General features: G+C 39.5%; 1 protein-coding gene across 2 annotated transcripts in view; it reads right to left on the bottom strand.

Annotated features, from left to right (window-relative positions):
* Positions 1-20747, bottom strand: part of CCNY (cyclin Y) — a 137579-nt gene that overhangs the window by 19029 nt on the left and 97803 nt on the right. The window lies entirely within an intron of this gene.

Below are 20747 nucleotides of genomic sequence, written 5' to 3'. Positions count from 1 at the left end.
GATCATATTTATTTTTAAAAAGTCAAGAGCTCAAACAGTCTGGTGTATAATGCACACATTCTGTAATTGTTGACAAACACATTTTTAATGAAAAATTTCAGCTAAAGATAGAAAATAAAATAGGATTTACAAACTGGCATAATTTAGTTTGAGGATAGACATCAGAAATACCCACAAAGCCACACCACTTGAGTTGGGTAACAAAGAATGTCTTTTAAAGTTTCCTTTGGTAAAAATCTGTTATATTTCTCCGAACAATGGAATTCTTTTTCTACAGTTTATCATTTATAAACCTGAACTGCATCAGAAAGGGACAAATCTAATTATCATACTTCTCAAAAAACTTGCTAATACAGACAAAATCTATAGTATTAAAACTATTCATAGTTTATAATTTCTGTAAAGTCTTAAAATATGCAATTTCTAAAAACTAATGTGTGGAGATGTTAAATACACAAATAAAATAGAAATTATATTCTGCTAAATAATATTATTGCTCATATTGGGATGGGAAAAGTTAAAAACATTAGGACTCTGGAGGGGAGGCTGTACTTTAGGATCTTGAGTGATTTTGTGAAGTGTGACATGAATGTGGAAATGGAAAAACATGATAATGCCATAGCTGACTAATATTATACAACAAAAAAGACTACAGGATGAGAACAATAGATGATAGGTATGGTTAAACAGGAGGACTTTATTCACTGTAAAATACTGAGCACTCAGTAAGTACCAGCTCTGTGCTCATCACTGGAGATAAAGTGTGGAGGGGGCAGTGACCCCTCCAGCTACGGAGAGAAGAGGGGCTGGAAGGAAGCATAGCTGACGGGAAGAGGCATCAGGAGATTATGAAGCAGTCCTCTAAAGCAGGGTTTGACAGTGGAGACTGGCAGTCACATTCCAGGGATTCTTGTGATCCCAACAACTGGGCTGCTGTGGGAGGTCCCAGACTTCCAGGTCACACAGCTGGATGGGTGACACCTTCTGAGATAGGGAACACCAGGCAGCAGAGGTTGGTGAAAAATGATAACAAGGATGGCTGTAGATGTTTTCTATCTGAGATGTCCCAGAGAATGCCAGTTAGGCAGCATACATGCAGGTCTGGAGCACAAAGGAAACAGCACTGAGATTGAAATCTGAGAGTCTGTGACAACACAAACAGAGTAAGTTGTGGGCATGGATCCAATGACCTGGGGAGAAGGGGAGAGAGAGAAAAGAAGGGGACAGGCCTTAGCCATGAGAGTTCCTCTTGTTTTAACATCTGGAGAGAGGGTCAAGGGACAGGCGAGGGAGGGATAAAGTCTATTATGTTCTGCTCTGAAGTCTTCTAATAGTTTGGAGAAGAAATTACAAGGTTAAAGCTAGGTATTACAATACTATACAGGGCTTCTGAGTAGTGGTCTCTTTAACAGTGAAACATAAAACTAAAGAAGCAAGGCCACTTCAGACAGTGACTATATGGGTGAAGAGGGGCAGGGGAGGCAGCAGGGGTCAGCCATCTAGAAGGGAGAAGGGGAGAAGGAGGGGCGGAGGTAGAAGAAAGAGGAAGAGAAAAGGGGAAAGAAGGGGGAGGGGAAACTATCCCTAGTGAAAGTAAAACTGAGCAGATTAAGAAAAGTCACAGCGTTAGATAGCAGCTCCTCCTTGGAGCCTCCACTGGTTCCCCTGATTCCTAACCCAGGGACAGAAGAATCCTATGCTCCCTCTAACGCAGAAGTTTCCTATGGCTTCTTTTGCAATCTGTAACAGCCCCACTGTATGTAAAATAAGGTGCAATGGTGAACACCCAGGGAAGTTTGGAGATGGGGATCAGAATCTTGTCTGCCTCTTCTATTGAAATATGGCTTTGCCAAGAGGGGGTTGGCATTCAACTATTTGCTGAATAAAAAAAATATAAAATAATGGTTCATTTGCTCCGAAAGGTTATTGTTCTTTTTTTCAGTGCTCCATTAAAAAAAAAGCAATTTTTAAATCTTTAAAATCTAGACTTTTATGGCTCTCATATAACAGGTGTTCCCTAGAATTAACAGGAGCACTGTACGCACTAAAAGACAAAGTTAAAATCATGAGAAGAAACTAACATATTTGAAATCCCCAAAACAAAATAGCTAATAAAGTGACAAACAGTTTACTGAAAGGTAATAAAATAAGAAATCATAACAGGGCAAATCTACCTTGATTTCCCCCCATATTAGTCTGGGTAATCCTTCTACTTACCACATTGCTGTCTTGGTCTCTCCCCCTAGTAAACCACGTATTTGTTCCCTGAGGACTAAGACCACATTGCACTTTGCCCACTGTGTGCCAGTGTCTAGAATGATGCCAGTGCAGGGCAGGGCCTGAGTGCTTGCTTAATTGATACATCATCCTGCAGAATGAGTAAGGAACAACACCTACATAGAAGCTCTGGCTCTGGAATACTGATGCAGGTGGGCAGAATTCTTGTGTAAGTGATTTATCTAATAAAATGGCCACAAACAATGGCATCTGGGAAAGGTGACTGCACTTAACAAAGGTAGAATGGAGTTAAATGTGACACTGGGTCTTTGTTTTGTCAGACAGCTACAGTGGTGAACAGTGAAAGGATCCAGGAGGAAGAGTCCACTCTGTTATCTGAAGCACAGAAAGTAGAAAGACCTTCAACTAAGTTCCAGGAGGTCAAACAGCAGGGCACTCTTAACTATTGTATATGGGACTGAATGCGTTTCCAAATCTCTCTCACTGAACCGTAATAATACTGGGTCATGGTGACCATTGGTGAAATAAAGGATGTCATTGAACAGAGCTCAGTAAGCTTCTTAATATTTGGAGATTTTAGTTTTAAATGGCATTTATTATACTAAAACTAACGTTTTTTTATTTTTTATCATGATTTTTATTTGTGTGAAAATCCTAATTCTTTAGGTAAAGATCCAGGCCAGGCCAACTGGAATTGCAGTTGAGACCCAGATTAAATCTTTTACAAAGATAGATGATGAACTTTACTCATTCTCCAAGGAGAAAGTCCAAGAATCCTATATAAGACCAATTGGTAGAAGAACCAGCAGAATGACTAGTTGCTATGATGCACACTGACCACCAGGGAGCAGACGCTCAGTGCAACTCCCAGCCCACAGGCCCCAATCAGCAGTGGCGGCAGGGGGTGGGGCTGGCAAGTGGGCAGTGCCAGGCCAGTCAAGGCAGGTGCCAGTGGGACACCTTCCCTCCCATCGCCCCACTGGTTGCCCTGAAGAGGGAGGTGACTGGTGGCAGCGGGGGAGAAGGGGGGCAGGGCAAGCAAGTGGGCAAGTACTAAACCAGCCAAGGCAGGTGTCAGCAGGGGCTCCCCGATTACACCACAGATCAGCTCTGATTAACCTATGAATTTCATGCACCGGGACTCTAAAATATAATAAAACTGTACTAAACAGAAAACTGAAAATGGAATTAACTAAGCCTCTAGATTTTTAAGGCAATAGAAAAAGGAGGTTGTGAAATAATCTTCACCCATATGCCTAAGACTCTATCCCTTTATACAAAGAAGATAACAAAAAAATCTCCAGGCTCCCCATTGAAATTGGCTCTCATTGGCTTGGTGCAAAAAGTTGATTATCCAACTTATTTACCTTATACCTTAGTTGATACATATTAATAAGTATTCTAGATACTTATATATATTAGGGCTAACTAAAGGAAGTAGGTATTAAAATACGCTCCCCAGCAGAAACCGGTTTGGCTGAGTGGATAAAGAGTAGGCCTGCGGACTGAAGGGTCCCGGGTTCGATTCTTGTCAAGGGCATGTACCTTGGTTGCGGGCATATCCCCAGTAGGGGGTGTGCAAGAGGCAGCTGATTGATGACTCACTCTCATTGATGTTTCTAACTCTCTATATCTCTCCCTTCCTCTCTGTAAAAAAAATCAATAAAATATGTTTAAAAAAAATAACATATGCGCCCCATTATTAAGGAAAGGCAGTTGTTATATAGGGAGATATGGCATTCATAGTAAGCTCCAATTAATAGCATGCAATTTAGCAAAACTTGCCAGCACAGGTATATTCAAGGATCAGCTGGAAATTCTTTAGTTAACTCCCACTTGAGTATTTTAAGTCTCTGCCAAATGAAAGAATATACAATTGATTTTTTTTTTCTAAACGATATCCTTAGATCACTGCTAGGAAACTCTTATTCAATTTTCAGATTTATATTCATGAGAAGAACTACCCTAAGGAGTCTCTAGAAAATACAGTTTAGTGAGCAATTACAAAATAACACAGGATTCAGTTGACTGTACATGACAAAACTATTCACAAAGGCATGGGGAAAGAGTAAAATGCAAGCAAACTAGTGGAATCCAAGATTACAGAATCAAAATTCTAACAAAACAAAAAATGTCTGATGATGCTGAAATCATTCTAATTCCATTTTAATGTGTAACACTAGGTCATTAATCTTAGAGTCTCTATCACCCAGAGTTACCTCTTACTTCCTGGCAACTGGAGAAGCATGTGAATGACATATTTGGATTTTAAAGAAATTTTAGGGACAAGTGGGGCAGTTAGGGAATAAAAGGGGGCTCATAGGGAGGAAGACATATATTCACAGAGGCCAGAGGAATGTTACAAAATAGGGGGGGGGGAAAGGGGGCACCCAGTGGGCTTTGAACTTTGAAACTGATATTCTGCAGGAGTGTGACTGATTAGGAGAGCACAGGGGAAATAAATTAAGGAAGAGTCCAATTAGAAAGAGACATATTCAGACAAAGAGCTGCCAGCCTTTATAAACTCATAGACAAAGAAAATGAGATATCAGAACTGATTTTTTTCCCATTAGAGGGAGCAAGTTTTTCCCAATAGGGTACCCCTCCCCCAGGGGGAGTTTGTGTACATTTATAATAAAACTTCCACATTTTTATTTATTACTAGAGGCCCGGCACACAAATTCATGCATGGGTGGGGTCTAGCCAGCCCGCTCCGATGGTGGCCAATTGGGGTGGGGCTGGCCAAGAGGAGGGGCTGCGGGAGATTGGCCAGGCAAATCTGCCCGATGGGCCCCTCCCACCCCAATCAGGGGCAGGGCCGGCCAGCCAACCACCCATAGCCTCTTCCCCCCCAGACCGTTGGCCCTACCCTGATTGGAGTGGAGCATACAATTGGGGGCAGAGCTGGTCAAGGGAAGGGGCTGCAGCCAGTGGTGAGGGGGAGGAGCCGTGTAAGGTTGAGGGGGCTGGTGGGGGCCTGGAACCGGGCTGGTTGGCCATCGCAGTGTACGTCAAAGCAACCAATTGTTACGGTCATTCTGCTATTCAGATCGCTGGGCTTTTATATGTATAGATTATTACTAGAGGCCCAGTGCACTGGTGGGGTACTTTGACCTGTCCTATGCCCTCTTGCAATCTGGGCTGAGGGATTCCACCCCTAACAAATTTCATGCATCAAGTCTCTAGTTGTTTAATAACATGCTATTTAGCCTACCATGTGTTTCAATGTTTTTGGATGTTTTTATTTTAGTTGATTTCTAATTTCATTTCACTGTGATCTGAGATGCTTGATATGATTTCAATCTTCTTGAACTTGTGAATACTTGTTTTGTGTCCTAACATGTTATCTATCTTTGTGAATGATCCATGTGCATTTGAGAAGAATGTATATTCTGTTGCTTTGGAGTTAAATGTTCAATAAATGTCATTTAAATAGATCTAATCCAGTGTGTCTTTTAGAGTCACTGTTTCCTTGTTAAGCGTTTGTCTGGAAGATCTATCCAGTGAAGTCAGTGGGGTATTAAAGTGCCCTACTATGACTGTATTGTTGTCTATCACTCCATTAAATTCCACTAGACGTTTTTTTTTTTTTGTTTTTAAAATATATTTAGGTGCTCCTATAATGGGTTCATATATATTTACCTGGGTTATATATCCTCTTAATGAATTGATCCCTTTAGTATTATGTCATGAACTTTGTTGTCTCTTGTGATGGCCTCCATTTTGAAATCTATTTTGTCAGATGTGAGTATTGCTACTCCAGCTTTTTATCCTTTTCCATTTGCATGGAAATTCTTTTTCCATCCTTTCACTCTCATCCTATATGTATCTTTTGTTCTGAGATAGGTCTCTTATAGACAGCATATAGTTGGGTCATGTTTATGTATCCATTCAGCTACTCCACGCCTTTTGATTGACACATTTAACCCATTCACATTTAAGGTTATTATTGATAGGTACTTATTTATTGGCATTTTAATTGTTTTCTATTTCTTCTTCTCATTACAGCAGTCCCTTTAGCAATTCTTATAATGCTCACCTGGTGGTGATGTACTATTTTAGCTTTTTTTTTTTTTTTTTTTTAATCCTGGAGGCTCTTGATTTGACTGTTTTGAACGATAGCCTTGTTGGATATAGTAATCTCTGTTTCAGATCCTTGCTTTTCATTACCTTGAGTACTTAATGCCATTTGCTTCTGTTCTGTATAGTTTCTGAGGAGAAATCAGGTGTCAGCCTTGTGGGAGCTCCTTTGCAGGTAATAAATTGCTTTTCTCTTGTTGACTTTAAGCTTAACTCTGTCTTTAATTTTGGCATTTCAATTATCATGTGCCTGGGCATAGGCCTGTTTGAGTTCTTCTCATTTGTGGTTCTCTATGCTTCCTGAACTTGGGTGACACTTTCTTTTACCAGGTTATGGATGTTTTCTGCCATTATTTCTTCAAACATGTCCAATAATCTTTTCTTTCTTTCTGCTTCTTCTGGCACACCTGTTATTCTAATATTTGTATGTTTCACATTGTTCCACAGTTCCCTTAAGCTGTCCTCCTGTCTTTAATTTTTTTTCCGCCTTTTAGTTCTCTGCTTTAGTGATTTTTTTAACCCTTTCTTCTAATTCACTGATTCGATCCTCAGCTTCCTGTAATCTGGTGTGTATTCCTTCCAATGTGTTCTTTATTTGTACTATGTCATTCTTCATTTCTGTTTTCATATTTACTATTTTTACTCATACTGCTGAGCATCTTTATCATCATTCATCTGAACTCTGTTTCAGATAAATTTCTTATCTCTACTTCATTTACCTCTTCTTCTGGGGAATTCTCTAGTCATTTCATTTGGGGGTTGTTTCTTTGTGTCCTCATCTTGACTGTTAGTTTAGCTTTGTGACTATGTAGTAGATAGATCCTCTACACCTCTCAATTTCTAGGAGAATGTTAAAGGCTTTTTCTGACTAATTAGATCTTGCAAAGACTCAAAGCCTCCCAAGACTGCCTCTGTCTACAGACTGACAAGATTCTGACTTGAATTGCCCCCAAAGCCACTGTCCTCATATGTGGAGTTTTTTTCAATAGGACAATTACTTCTCCCTGGAGGCTAATTGTTATTTTTAGTCTCGGAAGTGTCCTCAGGACAAGATGTTCTCCAATAGGTGGGCCAATTGTCTTCCCCTCAGGCAAGGCTGCCTATTTAGCAAATGTCTCTGTGGGAAAGATCTCCTCTGCTGGGTGAGGGAATAACTCAGCACAGGAAACCAGTGGTGTCTACTTTCTGAACTCTAACCTCTGAGTACCCAGTCTTGGCTTCTGTTCAAGCTGCTTCAGTCCATTCTGCCCTCCCTCTGCTGGAGCACAAGGTGGGTGGTTCCACAAGAAATTCTGTGCATTGGCCCTTTAAGAGGAAGCCTGAATTTCCAGTTGTTGTTCCCTGGCAGACAATAGAACCCTGCTGCTTTTCACAGCCAGAGGTGGGTATCCTTCTCAATTCTGTTGCTCTCTTCTGGGGACCCAGAGTTCTTAATGGCAACCCTTCTCAGCTGAGATCTCTCCAGATCTTCAGTTGCTCTCTGTGGACACCTGGCCAGCCCCTTCATGCCTCCAACCCTCCTACCAGCCTCTATGTGGTCTCCACTTCTGGTCCTTGTATATCAGGGTTCTATCCAGTACGTCTTCTATTGATTATTCAGGAAGTTTTCCTGCATTTTATTTGTAATTCCAGTTTGTTCTTAGAAGTGTGTCCATCAGAAATTTTATTTTCTTCCACATTTTTATTTAAAACCTTTTAGTCTGTAAATTTTATTATTCAAACTTCGTAGGACAAAAAACCACAGAAGGAGAGTCCTAACTGCACATCTCAGATTCATCACTGTACAGATGTCATTTGACTTCCTTAGAAACTATTAAAGTGGTCCAAGAAGGCAGTCTTCAGGTCATAACCAATGCATTCCACAGGTCACATTTTCATCAGAGTACCAGGCTCTGAGAGGCACTTTTAGGCTTCAATCTAGGGGCTAAGTGATCAGTGTCTGAACCCTGCCAAGGCCACACATGCTGGAACCCACTCAGCTGATCATGACTGTTATTCATCATCTACAGATATAGGAAGTACAAACATACATCATCTAAGGAGATAGAGCCTACCTCCCCACTCCTTAAGTGGGCTTCAGATAGTCACTTCTTTCAAAGAATGAAGCATAGAAAATGAAAAAGAGTAAATTTAGAGTGGATAAACTGGACAAACATGACCTCAATCAGGTGATCAAGGTTATTATCAACAGGATAAGTCTTGTTGACAGTATGTACCTTTGATAAAATATGATGAAAATGGAACTTTACCTGTATAGTTTTCTTCCCCAAGATATACAATCCCAGCCCAATCATGAGAAAAACATCAGACCAATATCAACTTAGAGAAGTTCTTCCAAATAACTGACCAATAGTTCTCAAAACTATCAAGATAATCAAAATAAGCAAAGCCTGGGAAATTATCGTAGCCAAGAGGAGCCTAAGAAGACATGAAAACTAAATATAATGTGACATCCTGGATGGAATCCTGGAACAACAGGAAACAGACAATGGGTAAGAATTAAAGAAATCTAGATAAATCATGAACTTTAGTTAATAATACTGCATCATTATCAGTGCATTAATTCTAATGTATAAAAAGAATGTAAGATGTTAATAACATTATAGATGTTACAACGTAACATTATATTATAGACTAGAGACCTGGTGCACAAAATTCGTGTATGTGTGTATAAAAAAAGAAATGAAAGAAAGGGAAGAAAGGGGAGAAAGGGGAGAAAAGGGAGGGAGGGGAGGGGAGGGGAGGGGAGGGAGGACAGGACAGGACAGGACAGGACAGGACAGGACAGAAAAGAAAAGAAAAGAAAAGAAAAGAAAAGAAAAGAAAAGAAAAGAAAAGAGAAGAAAACAAAAAAAAAGAAAAGAAAGAAACTGTGGGAGAGCCAAGATGGCTGCAAAGGCAACAGCAGGCTGCAAGATTGTGTGTGAGTGAAAGAATGGAAGAAGAGTGTATGGACATGTGGGGAGTGTATGTATCTTGAATGAGGGACAGCTATATTCCAAGGAATTGTTGGAGACTGCCAGATGGGGCTCACCTGGCTGGGCAGTCTCTACTGCAGCTGTAATCTCTCCAGGAGTGGCCAGCTCTGCCACAGAAACCGCGCCATCTTGAAGGGGAGAGTCATGATCTGAAGCCCAGCCTTACCTTCAACTGGGGAGACCTCAGATACCTCCCAGACCATACAACCCCAAATCCTAGGGATCAGCTGCTTCAATTGCAAACCCAGGAACACCAAGATTCCAGCCTCTCTGACCACGGGTGCCTAACAAGTCTGTCCAGGAGACAAAACATCGCAAATACACAGACAAGCCCTGTGCCTTCTCAAAGAGCAGATAGAAGGAATAGTTGAATCAATTACATCTACCTGGAATTTGTGAATTAAACATAGCTGGTGAGGTAATCCATGGACCCATGGATGAAAAGGTCAGGTATCACCTAGGGAAAGGTGAGATCTGGGATCCAGACTGGAGAGAGAAACTCGTGCGAAACATGCATAGTAGGAAAGAGTCTCAAAGGAAGACTGTGCCCTACAAAATCCAGGGCTATTGGGGTCAGTGTAGCCCTTGAATGTGGAAGGGGGTCCACAGGGCTGCTGGCAGAAGGGGACTACAGAAATTAACCCACAGCAGGGCTGGGCCCAGAAAGGCAATCTGAAGTTCTACCAGTATGCCGGCTGTGGAGTGTCATGGAAAAAAAGACGGGAGTCGGCATGCATCCTGTGGTGTTTTTCTTCTTTTTCTTTTTAAATACTTGCTTTTGATTGCTAAGTCTAGTACATAGGACCTTCAATTAAAAAACACTCACTGAGACTGCAGGGGAAAACTGTTTTTGTTGAACCTGGGAATCAGAGTGCGGAGAGACGAGCAGAAAACCAGCTCAAGGGCAGTCTATCCCCGCAACCCAGTATTGAGTGCTGCAGGGAAAGCAATCTAACCCTGGGGAGGGAAGGAGCGTTTTAGCAGCAGATATCAATACAGAAACACTGCCATCCAGGGGTTGTATCAGAAATTGGCTCTTGTGTAAATACAACTAAATGCAGGCTGAGAAACAAAGGGATCCCGACTGCTTGAAAACAGGGTTGTGGCTTATGAAACAGAGGAGTAATGGAGCACAGGGAACTTCAATACTGTGCTGTCTACCTGACAGGAAACAGACCTGCCAAGCAGGTCAGTTTCCTCCTCCTCCCCCTTTCCCCTCCTCCTCCTCCCCCTCCTCCCGCGCCTCCTCCTCTTCCTCCTCCTCTTCCTATCTATTCCCTATTCTCCTTTTCCAATAGTAAATGAATACATAGATTAAAGGAGGAAAGTTTTATATATATAAAAATATATATAAAAATTTATATAAGTTTTCACATATAATCTATATATATACACATTACAGTATATATATATATATATACACACACACACATTACAGTATGTGTGTGTGCATATATATATTGTAATGTGTGTGTGTGTGTGTGTGTGTGTGTGTATATATATATATATATATATATTTTTTTTTTTTAATTTTTTACTTTTATTCTTATACACTCATTCTCTTTTTACCTGCTCTATACTAAATCGGGGCTATTTCCCCATTCATTCAATTCCTTGACCTTACCTTCTGGGAATAGGCTACACTTTCTCAGATTCATCTGGGTGTTTGTTATTTGGGGGTTTGTAGTTTACGTATTTTGTATTAGTTGTTGTTTGTAGTTTGCATTCATCTCTGGGTGTTTGTTGTTTGCATTTTTGGATTAGTTGTTTTATTGGCATTTTCTCCCCATATACTTATATTTTATGCCCCTTCTTTTTGCTTCTCTTTCTTTTCTCTTTTACATTTTTTCCTTTGCTCAATATCATATTTGCTCTCTTTTCTTTCCACTGACTTTCTTTTCTCTGGTGGTCACCTTTATTTGGGGTTAGTATCGTGAATACATTTGTGTTTGGTGCCCTGTGTGTTGTGTCTTGGTGTGTTGTATTTTGTGCCTTTAAGTCAACGCAAGACAGAGAGCTACATAACCAGACACCCAGAGAGGAGCAATCATGGGGAGACAAAGAAACAGCCCCCATATGAAAGAAAAGGAGGTATCACCAGAAAAGGAAGTAAATAAAATGCAGGTAAGCAACATGACAGAGAAAGAATTCAGAGCAATGATCATATGGATGCTGAAAAGGATAGAGGACAAATTCAACAACATGTGTATGAACCAAGAGGAAATGCAAAATGACATCACTGCAATAATGAACTCAAGAGAAAGTATCAACAGTAGACTAGAAGAAGCGGTGGACTGCATCAGTGAGCTAGAAAACAAGGTAAGAAAAAATACCCAAGCAGAGCAGCAACTGGGAAACAAACTTAAAAAACAGGAGGAGAGACTAAGGGAACTTTGGAACAACAGGAAATGAAACAACATCTGCATAATAGGGGTGTCAGGAGAGGAAACTAAGCAAGGAATAGAAAACCCATTTGAAGAAATAATGACAGAAAACTTCCCTAATATAGAGAAGAAAAAACTCAAGTCCAAGAAGCTCACAGAGTCCCAAAAAAGATGAAACAGAAAAGAACAACAACACCAAGACACATTATAATTAAATTGGCAAACACCAATGACAAAGTAAGAATCTTAAAAGCAGCCAGAGACACAGAAAGTTATCTATTGTACAAAGGATCCCCAATCAGACTAGCAACTGATTTCTCAAAAGAAACATCAGGCCAAATGGGAATGGAATGAAATATACTAAGTCATGCAAAGAAAGGATCTGAATCCAAGAATACTATACCCAGCAAGGCTATCAATCAAAATTGAGGGTGAAATCAGGAGCTTCGCAGACAAAAAAAACCCTGAGAGTTTATTACTACTAAACCAGCAATGCAAGAGCTACTAAAGGGTCTGCTATAAAAAGAAGACATAGGAAGGGAAGGAGGAACACACGCATAAAGAATAAAAATGGTGACAAACAAGTACCTATCAATAATAACTTTAAATGTAAATGGATTAAATGCCCCAATCAAAAGACGTATGGTAGCTGAGTGGGTAATAAAACATGACTCGTATATCTGCTGTCCACAGGAAACCGACCTCAGAACAAAGGACTCACACAGACTGATGGTGATGGGATGGAAAAAAGTTTTTCAGAAGAATAGGAATGAAAAAAAAAGTTCGGGTAGCAATACTTATATCTGACAAATTAGACCTCAACAACAGAAAGAAAGGGAGCAATTCAACAAGAACATATAACTCTGGTAAATGTGTATGAACCCAATACGGAAGCACCCAAATACATAAAAAGAAAATTTGCAAAGATATCAAGGGAGAGACCAACAACAATACATCATAGTTGGGGACTTTAATACCCCACATTGACACCACTAGACAAATCCTCTAAACAAAAAAATCAGCAAAAAAAATGCCAATCCTAAATGACTCACTAGCACATGGAATTAATTGACATCTTCAAAACATTTTATTCCAAAACCACAGAATATGCATTCTTTTCAAGTGCACATGGGTCATTTTCAAAGACAGACCACATACTGGGATACAGGAAAATTCTCTTTAAAATCGAAGTAGATAGCAATCATATCAAGCATCTTCTCAGATCACAATGCCATAAAACCAGAAATCAACTTCAATAAAATCAGTGAAAAAAAAAACAAACACCTGGAGACTAAATAACATGCTATTATACAATGACTGGGTTACCAAAGAGATCAAAAGAGAAATAAAAAGCCTCATGGCAACAAGTGACAATGAAAACACAACATTCCAAACTCTATGGGACACAGTGAAAGCAGTTTTGAGAGGGAAGTTCATAGTTCTACAGGCCTATTTCAAAAAACAAGAAACAATGGAATTAATTATCTAACCATACAACTCAAAAAAAGTTAGAAAGAGCAACAAAAAAAGCCAATCGAAACCAGAAGGAAGGAAATAATAAAGATCAGAGCAGATATAAATGACATAGAAAACAACAACAACAACAACAACAAAAAAATACAAAAGATCACCACCAAGAGCTGGTTCTTTGAAAGGATAAACAAGATTGATGAACCTCTAGTGAGGCTCACCAAGAAGCAAGAGAGAGGACCCAAATAAACAAAATCAGAAATAAAAGAAATGAAGTAACAACTGATCCCACAGAAATACAAATGATTATGAAAAAGTACTATGAACAACTCTATTCCAACAAAATGGACAACTTAGATGAAATGGACATATTCTTAGAAAAATACAAGCTCTCAAAACTCAATCAGGAACAAGAAAAACAAAAATAAAACAAAAAAAACCCTGAATAGATTGATAACAACTGAAGAAATTGAAGCAGTGAGCCCTGTCCAAATGGCTTTACAGGGAAGTTCTACCAATCATTCAAAGAAGAACTAAAACCTATCCTCCTCAGACTATTCCAAAAAATTCAAGAGGAAGGCATACTTCCAAGCTCTTTCTATGAAGCCAGCATTACCATAATCCCCAAACCAGATAAAGTCACCACACACTAAAAAAACCTATAGGCCAATATCCTTGATGAACACAGATGCTAAAATCATCAACAAAGTTCTAGCAAATCAGATTAAGCATTACAATAGAAAGATCACACACTATGACCAAGTGCAATGTATTCCGGCAATGCAAAGATGATACAATATACATAAATTAATAAATGTGACACATCACATAAACTAAGAGTCAATAACCACATAATCATATCAATCATAGAAAAAGCATTTGACAAAATCCAACATCCTTTATTGATAAAAACAAAACAAAACAACCCTCAGCAAAGTGAGAATAGAGGGGTTATACATCAACATAATTAAAGCTTTATATGACAAACCTACAGCTAAAATCATACTCAATGGGCAAAAATTAAACTCATTTCCCCTAAGAAGAGGAACAAGACAAAGATGCCCAATTTCACCATTCCTATTCGATATAGTACTGGAAGTGCTAGCCATAGCTACCAGACAAGAAGAAAAAAGGCACCCAAATTGGAAAAGAATAAGTAAAACTGTCCTTATTTGCAGATGACATGATACTATACATAGAAAACCCTAAGTACTACATAAAAAAACTACTACCTAATATATGAATCTGACAATGTAGCAGGGTACAAAACACTCAGAAATCTATGGCCCTTTTATACACCAATTATGAACTCACCAAAAGGGAAACAAATAAAAACAATACCATTTACCACTGCACAAACAAAAACAAAAACAAATAAGATACTGAAAAATAAACTTAACTAAGGACCCAACCTAGTTGGGTCGGCAACTAAGTAAGTGCGGGTTTCACACATATATGGCTTCAGTTGAATTTTTAGGTTTGCAGACGTAGTACAAATGTAAAACACATTTTGTTATTTGGTAGTTGGCTATTCAGCTGTTAATCAGTAAAAAAAGTTTTTTGATCTGTTTTGTAGTTTTCGTTTGGCGTTCGTTGAAAAATGGAAAATCAAAAGGAACATTTTCGTCATATTTTGCTTTTTTATTTCCGCAAAGGGAAAAACGCATCGCAAGCTCATAAAAAGTTATGTGCTGTTTATGGTGACGAAGCCTTAAAAGAACGGCAGTGTCAAAATTGGTTTGCCAAATTTCGTTCTGGTGATTTTTCACTCAAAGATGAAAAACGCTCTGGTCGTCCAGTTGAAGTTGATGACGCCCTAATCAAAGCAATAATCAATTCGGACTGTCACAGTACAACACGTGAGATTGCAGAGAAGCTTCATGTATCACATACATGCATTGAAAATCACTTAAAACAACTTGGCTATGTTAAAAACTCGATACATGGGTTCCTCACGAACTGAAAGAATCACAGTTAACGCCACGCATTAGCAGCTGCGATTTGCTAAAGAAACATAATGAAAATGATCCATTTTTAAAACGACTGATAACTGGCGATGAAAAATGGGTTGTTTACAACAATATCAAGCGGAAAAGATCGTGGAGCAGGCCAGGTGAACCAACTCAAACAACATCAAAAGCTGATATTCATCAAAAGAAGGTTTTGTTATCAGTTTGGTGGGATTACAAAGGAATTGTCTACTTTGAACTCTTACCACCCAACCGAACGATCAATTCTGATGTCTATGAACAACTAACAAAATTAAACAATGCAGTTGAAGAAAAGCGGCCCGAATTGACAAATCGAAAAGGTGTTGTATTCCATCATGACAATGCAAGGCCACACACATCTTTGGTCACTCGGCAAAAATTAATGGAGCTTGGTTGGGATGTTTTGCCACATCCACCATATAGTCCTGACCCTGCACCATCTGATTACTTTTTGTTTCGATCTTTACAAAACTCCTTGAATGGTAAAAATTTCAATAATGATGATGATGTCAAATCGTACCTGATTCAGTTTTTTGCTAATAAAAACCAGAAGTTTTTTGAACGTGGGATTATGATGCTGCCTGAAAGATGGCAAAAGGTCATTGATCAAAATGGGCAATACATTACAGAATAAAGTTATTTAGTTCCATGAAAAAATTGTCTTTTTCTTTTAAAAATCCGCAATTACTTAGTTGCCGACCCAATATATGACCTGTACTCAGCAAACTACAGGACATTGAAAAAAGAAATAGAGTAAGACATAAACAAATGGAAGAACATACCATGTTCATGGGTTAGTAAAATCAAAATTATTAAAATGTCAATACTACCCAAAGCAATCTACAGAGTCAATGCAATGCCCATTAAAATACCAGTGGCATATTTCAAAGATCTAGAACAAACTCTCACCAATCACTATCACCACAGCTGTGCAGATAGAACCAACCTTGTTAGCAACACTCAGTATGGGACTGTCTGAGTAATGTCCCCACAGCTAAAAACTTTGCCACTTTCCCTACAGAAAGCTTATCTTACTAACTTAAGTAGTGAAACAGCAGAATGTGAGTTTAAACCACTACTAGCAAAGAAGAAGACTCTAATAAATAGCTTTGGAATAGTCCTTATGTTTCAGAAAAGGTGTGAGGCACATCAACGTCATTTTTATTTACTTCAGCCAGTAAGTAGTCATTACTATGCTTACTTTGTACTTTTAATAAATATTTATTGAACATTTATTATGTATCAGGATGTTTTCTAGATGCTGGTCATATTGCAGTAAACCAAAACAAAAAAGACAAAAAGATAGAAAATCATTAATCATAAAGGTTAAAGACAAAATAAATAAAATAATGAGTAAAACCTAAAGAATTAATTGGTGATAAGTGTTTTCTGGAGAAAAACAAAGCAAGAAATGATAGAAAGAAAATGAAAAGGGAGAAAGGAGAAAGGAAGTTATAATTCAAAACACCATGACCCCCTGATATGCTTTCTGAGCAGACCTGGAGGAAGGCAAGGAGGTACCACATGCATATCTGGGAAAGAGGATTCCAGACAGGTGCCAAGTGTCAAAGACCTGAGGTAGCTATGTGTCTGGATGCCACAGTGGCTGGAGCAGAATGACGGGTGTGTGTGTGCGTGTGTGTGCGTGTGTGTGTGTGTGTGTGTGTGTGTGTGTGTGTGTGTGTAGTGATAATAGCTGAGTTGAGAATAAAAAGGAGGCCTGATCCTGATGGAGCCCTAGGGGCAAAAAAGGGCTTTCTTTGTGGCTTCCTTTGAGCATGATGGGGAATCACTGGAGGTTTTAAGCAGAGGAGCTTAGAGTAAGAAAAATAATGGCTCAGGCCAAAGCCCTGGACCTCTTTCTCCTGTCACCTCTGAGTCAAAACTGATTTTGTTAAGGGTGAACATCTGACTCCAAAGAAACTAAGCCAATCACTGATGGATCCAATCAAAATTAATCCCCTCTCCAAAATCTGAACTAAATAAATATAAGAGACAAAATTAGCCAGTGTTGTGACTTAATGAAAAAGTGATGCAGAGTCAAGTTTAAGACAGTTACTTCTGTTTGTGTAAGCAGCTAGTTGGTTATTAACAAATGAAGATAGCATATAAAATCAGATATTAAGCCAGATTAACTAGGAAGGAGCAGCTTCACAATCATTCCAGGCATCTGAGTGGACAGGAAAGATTGGCTTTCCGATCTATCCAAGGAACAATAGGCTGTTCCACAGCTGAGACATGCTCAGCAGAAGCCAGATGAGGGGGCAAAACTATGAGGCTTTTGCAGTAGGAGCCAAAATAGTGACCATAAAGGGAGGAGTCTAACCTGGGAAAATATGAGAAAAAGAACAGGTAGGATAAAGGCACAAAACCCCAGAAGATCCAGGAAAGCCTGCTTGCTCTCTCCCCAGTCCAAAGAAAAATAATCAAAGCTTAACAAAGACAGAGGGGGCACTCTCTCTCCATTCAGCCTCAATGGCCTGGGTGTAGCAAGCGCAGTGGCAGGCCAAAGCATAGCATGGAAAGTGGGCCAGAGAGGAACGAGACTAAGCTAGACTACTGAAGTTTCAGATGCTAATGCAGGGGTAATGGCATAGCATCTCTGGACCACAACCCTCCTCCTGAGCTCAGTAAGGACAAGTGTGGGTCTGCAGCCATAGAGGATGGACATCTGCCGCAATTTGGAGCTGAGCCACCTGGTCATGTCATCACCTGGTCACAGTGATGACAGTGTGGCATCCTCTTCAGGGGTATCTTATGTCCTGTGTGCCCCTCCAATAAATCTTATCATGGCACCTCATACCCCTAAAAGCATGTATCCTTGAAATGCATTTCCCACCTTACCATGAAGAATCCTATTACTTCCAGCAAAACTTTCCTGATTCAAAAAACCAGAAGTGAAACTGAAAATTAATGCTGTAGAACAGCAGGAAGGAACAGAGGCAGGATGAGATAGCCCCTGAAGGGCAGGGAAGGAGAGAAAACCTGTTGATTTCATTATACAGCCTGAAGTACTCCCATTCTAGAGGACAAGAGATCTAGGGGCCCAGGACTTCCCAATAAATCTCCAGCCTTGGCCTCTTTGTGTAGATTTCTTATCCTCATAGTAATTAAAATCCCTGGCTTAGGCAGGCAGTAAACTATATTTTAGTCTCAACTACTACATGGCGTTAAGGATTAAACCAGCTAAAGTGACTCCTGAGAGAAAGGGGCAGAAGGGCAATTGGATGCTATGGCCTTTCACCCAACTCTGGCTTCCCACAAAGTGCTCTTATAATTCAGCAAGGTGCAATTCTATTACCTCACCCTCATTTTTAATTTCCTAATGTCAGTATCAATAGAAAAGCTTTTAGCATAGCCTATAAGGCTAAATATATTTAGTGAAATTAAGTTATTGTTACTCTTTTAAAATAAAATTAATTAAGCTGTGAAATATTTGCTTTGGGTTTAGTAGGTGCTGGGTGTTTGAAGGTCTTGGAAGCTCTCTTACCACAGGCAGGTTCCAATCTTCTTTCTTTATGGGAAACAGGGCCAAGGTTAACTGCTATCTACCTCACCTCCACACCCCCACCCCCATTTCCTCTTGGGCAGTAAGCCAAGAGAATACAGGAGAAAAGCAGAGATTAGTGCATCTCTGTCAACTCTTTAGGAAATGTTCTACTTTTCTAAGTCTAGGGTACACAAGAAAAGGAAAGCATTATTACACAGGGTCTGGTTACATCTGTCTGCATGCAGGCTGACTCTCAGCCAATACAAGTGAGAGAAATTAACTTGAAACACAGGCAGACAGGGCAGGGGTCCAATGGGAAACAAAGGTAGGGCAGACACAGCAGCTTGAGCAAGCCTAATCACAGAAACCAATCATGCTGAAATAATGGAATGTTTTTGGACACAACGTGGGAGGCATGGGAAGCCAAGGAAAAGCCTGCAGCAACAAGGTGTACTGATGCATAGGAACAAAGAAAAGAGAAAGTTCAGGTCCACGGCTGGGCAATAAAAATGAAGGAATCAATCAAGTGGCCACACAGGTAGATATAAAGCAGGCTTGTAGCAAATATATACCCCTGGACTACAAGGCTTCACGGGCAGCCCATTATTAGGTCCCCCTCCCCTTGTGGGGAGTCTGAATCTGTTTGTAATAAATTTTCCACACCTTTGCTTACATTTTCTGGTCTCTGGAGCTTATTTTTCAGCGTGGTGAGACGACCCAGGGGGAAAAAACCTCTGCTCACTGTTCAGATTATCACAAGCAGCAGCCACCAGAGAGTTGGTCTGCAGTGCTGTACCCACCATGAAGAATCCCACAACTGTTCATCCTTAGGTTGTTAGCAACAAGACCCCAATATACGCTAATCTCCTGCTAAGCTACCAGTTTACCTAATAGGATAGGTGAAGACTTCTGTAGTTACAATGACTGACAAGTATGTACCATTCCTATAGAACTCAAAAGACATGAGTTAACTGATCCACCCTTTCACCCTGAAGACAAGAATACACTTCAGATATTCTCTCAACATCTTTGCAGAAACTGAGGAAGCCGCAGGGATGAAAAATCTTACCTTCATGCTAATAAATCTAAGCAATGAGGCATTATTAGGTCAGTCAGGTCTAAATTTCATAAGAATTAAAGGTAAAAAAAATCCCTACCAAATCCACCAGCAATAGCTTCAAAATAAATAATTTCTTCACGGTATAAATCTTAGTACTAATCTCATCCATGGTTTCACCCAACTTTCTTACTCTTCTTTTTTCTTCATTGCAATTTCTCTATATAAAAATTTCAACCCTGTTGTTTTTTAAGAACATGTAAACCTGTAGGATAACAAGGCTGAGCAATAAATTTTCTTCTCAATTGTGACATAAGAGCCTAAATCATCCAAATTGCCTAGTGATGAATGCCTATTTTAGTCATTAGGAGGAGGTTCGAGGAAAGAAGAAATTAACAAAGGCATGAATTAATGAATGAATAAATAAACAGGTTTCTGTTTCATTAGCAGTAGAGCACAGAGCTCTGTGTGAAAGAAATAAAGGGTCCTCAAGTGGCCTATAAACTTTCTATTTGACAATCATCTCTTCTAAGAGGCTCCAGGCAATGTCTGTCTGACTCCTCCAGGACAACTCATTATCTGATTTGTTCATAATGTAAAAGGTCAGTGACAATGGGTTCCATTGTCAAATCTACTTCCCAAATGATATTTCACCTACATAGTCCGCCTAAAGTTTTAAAAATCTAAGTAATAGTAAAGATTTTTATCTCTTGTTTGAGCCTGAAAGTGCAGATTCTAAGTTGTCTTTGAATATCTTAGAGACACATTATTTACAAAAAACAGAAAAGAGAAGGTAGCAATATACACTCCTTCCTATACATGTATTCATGTTAGATATATATTTATCCTGTGACTGTCATTAAAACTTTTGTAGGCATCAACAACAGGAAACCTAGACATTCATAGGGAGGGGGCAGCCTTGTCTTACCTGCATTTAAGGTTTCAACATTTATTGGTTTGTACAACTGACTTTTAAGGGGACTGTGGAACAGACTTTATACCCTCTTTTAGGAAAGGCCTATCGAATATCCAAAAGAGAAACTATAGTGTCCTTAGGAT

Source organism: Pipistrellus kuhlii, unplaced genomic scaffold, assembly GCF_014108245.1.
Source record: "Pipistrellus kuhlii isolate mPipKuh1 unplaced genomic scaffold, mPipKuh1.p scaffold_m20_p_1, whole genome shotgun sequence".
Classification (NCBI taxonomy): Eukaryota; Metazoa; Chordata; class Mammalia; order Chiroptera; family Vespertilionidae; genus Pipistrellus; species Pipistrellus kuhlii.
The sequence above is the reverse complement of the archived record's forward strand: the minus strand, read 5'-3'. Positions and strand labels throughout refer to the sequence as shown.